This window comes from Mustela erminea, chromosome 1, assembly GCF_009829155.1.
Source record: "Mustela erminea isolate mMusErm1 chromosome 1, mMusErm1.Pri, whole genome shotgun sequence".
NCBI classification, from domain to species: domain Eukaryota; kingdom Metazoa; phylum Chordata; class Mammalia; order Carnivora; family Mustelidae; genus Mustela; species Mustela erminea.
Genome location: NC_045614.1, coordinates 145,918,363 through 145,921,592, shown reverse-complemented (window position 1 = coordinate 145,921,592; position 3,230 = coordinate 145,918,363).

Here is a 3,230-nt window from a genome sequence, read left to right as displayed (position 1 = left end):
GGACACTGTTGCTATGAACACTGGGGTGCATGTACCCCCTAAGATCATTACATTTGTATCTTTACAATATCAAGTAGTGCAATTGCAGAGTCACAGGGAAGCTCTATTTTCAACTTCTTTAACCCACTGAGCCACCCAGGCACCCCTATTTTCAACTTCTTGAGGAACCTCCATATTATTTTCCAGAGTGCCTGCACTAGACTGTTTCCTTTGCTGTGAAAAGCTTTTGATCTTAACAAAGCCCCAAGAGTTCATTTTTGCCCCTGCTTCCCTTCCTTTTGGTGATATTTCCAGGAAGAAGTTGCTGCGGCTGAGGTCGAAGAGGTTGCTGCCCGTGTTCTCCTCAAGGATTTTGATGGACTCCTTTCTCACATTGAGGTCCTTCATCCATGTTGAGTCTGTTTTCATGTGTGGTGTAAGGAAAAGGTCCAGCTTCATTCTTCCTCATGTGGCTGTACAGTTTTCCCAAACCATTTGTTGAAGAGACTGTCTTTTTTCCACTGGACGTTCTTTCCTGCTTTGTCGAAGATTAGTTGACTGTAGAGTTGAGGGTCCATTTCCAGGCTCTCTATTCTGTTCCATTGATCTATGTGTCTGTATTTGAGCCAGTACCATACTATCTTGATGATGACAGCTTTGTAACAGAGCTTGAAGTCTGGAATTGTGATGCTGCCAGCTTTGGTTTTCTTTTTCAACATTCCTCTGGGTATTTGGGGTCTCTTCTGGCTCCATATAGATTTTAGGATTATCTGTTCCATTTCTTTGAAAAAAAGGGATGGGGTTTTGATAGGGATTGCATTAAATGTGTAGATTGCTTTAGGTAGCATAGACATTTTCACAATATTTGTTCTTCCAATCCATGAGCATGGAACGTTTTTCCATTTCTTTGTGTCTTCCTCAATTTCTTTCACGAGTACTTTATAGTTTTCTGAGTACGGATTCTTTGCCTCTTTGGTTAGGTTTATTCCTAAGTATCTTATGGTTTTGGGTGCAATTGTAAATGGGACTGACTCCTTAATTTCTCTTTCTTCTGTCTTGCTGTTGGTGTATAGAAAGAAATGCAACTGGTTTTTCTGCATTGATTTTGTATTCTGACACTTTACTGAATTCCTGTACAAGTTCTAGCACTTTTGGAGTGGAGTCGTTGGGGTTTTCCACATAAAGTATCATATCATCTGCAAAGAATGAGAGTTAGACTTCTTCTTTGCCAGTTCGGACGCCTTTTATTTCTTTTTGTTGTCTGATTGCTGATGCTAGAATTCTAGACTGTGTTGAATAGCAGTGGTGATAGTGGACATCCCTGCTGTGTTCCTGACCTTAGGGGAAAGCTCTCAGTTTTTCCCCATTGGTTTCCCCGTGATATTTTTGGTAGGTTTTTCACAGACGGCTTTGATGATGTTGAGGTATGTACCCCCTACCCCTACACTGTTGAGAGTTTTGATCAAGAAAGGATGCTGTACTTTGTCAAATGCTTTTTCAGCATCTATTGAGAATATCATATGGTTCTTGTTCTTTCTTTTATTAATGTATTGTATCACATTGGTTGATTTGTGGTTGTTGAACCAACCCTGCAGCCCTGGAATAAATCCCACGTGGTCGTGGTGAATAATCCTTTTAATGTACCTTTGGATCCTACTGGCTAGTATTTTAGCGAGAATTTTTACATCCATGTTCATCAGGAATATTGGTCTGTAATTCTCCTTTTTGATGGGGTCTTTGTCTGGTTCTGGGATGAAGGTAATGCTGGCCTCATAAAATGAGTTTGGACGTTTTCCTTCCATTTCTATTTTTTGGAACACTTTCAGAAGAATAGGTATTAATTCTTCTTTAAATGTTTGGTAGCATTCCCCTGGGAAGCCGTCTGGCCCTGGGCTCTTGTTTTTGGGAGATTTTTGATGACTGCTTCTATTTCCTTGCTGTTTATGGGTCTGTTCAGGTTTTCTATTTCTTCCTGGTTCAGTTGTGGTAGTTTATATGCCTCTAGGAATGCATCCATTTTTATCCAGATTGTCGGATTTGCTAGGTGTATAGTTGCTCATAATATGTGCTTATAATTGTTTGTATTTCTTTGGTGTTGGTTGTGATCTCTCCTCTTTCATTCATGGTTTTATCCTTTCTCTTTTCTTTTTGGTAAGTCTGGCCAGGGGTTTATCAATATTACTAATTCTTTCAAAGAACCAGCTCCTAGTTCCGATGATGTGTTCTGCTGTTCTTTTGGTTTCTATTTCATTGATTTCTGCTCTGATCTTTATTACTTCTCTTCTCCCACTGGGTTTAGGCTCTCTTTGCTGTTCTTTCTCCAGCTCCTTTAGGTGTACAGTTAGGTTGTGTATTTGAGACCGCTCTTGTTTCTTGAGACAGGCTTGTCTAGCTAGTATATATATTGAAAGTATACTGCTGTATACTTTCCTCTGAGGACCATCTTTGCTGTGTTCCAACAACAGTTGTGCTTCCATTTTCATTTGTTTTCATGAATTTTTGTAAAATTCTTCCTTAATTTCCTGGTTGACCCATTCATTCTTTAGTAGGATGCTCTTTAGCCACCCTGCATTTGAGGTTTTTCCAACTTTCCTCTTGTGATTGAGTTCTAGTTTCAAAGCAGTGTGGTCCAAAAATATGCAGGGAATGATCCCAATCTTTTGGTACCAGTTGGTACCTGATTTGGGACCCAGGATGTGATCTATTCTGGAGAACGTTCCATGTGCACTGGAGAAGACTGTGTATTCTTTGCTTTGGGATGGAATGTTCTGAATATACCTGTGAAGTCCATCTGGTCCAGTGTGTCATTTAAGACCCTTTGTTTCCTTGTTGATATTTTGCTTAGATGACCTGTCCATTTCAATGAGGGGGGTGTTAAAGTCCCCTCCTATTACTGTATTATTGTTGATGTATTCTTTGAGTTTGTTACTAATTGGCTTCTATAATTGGCTGCTCCCATGTGAGGGGCACAGACATTTAAAATTGCTAGATCTTTTCGCTGGATAGGCCCTTTAAGTATGATATAGGTCCTTCCTCATCTCTTATTATGGTCTTTGGTTTAAAATCTAATTTACCCAATTAAGGATTGCCACCCCAGCTTTCTTTTGATGTCCATTAGCATGGTAAATGGTTTTCCACCTCCTCACTTTAAATCTGGAGGTGTCTTTCGGTCTAAAATGAGTTTCTTGTAGACAGCATATCTATGGGTCTTGTTTTTTTATCCATTCTGATTCCCTCTGTCTTTTGATTGG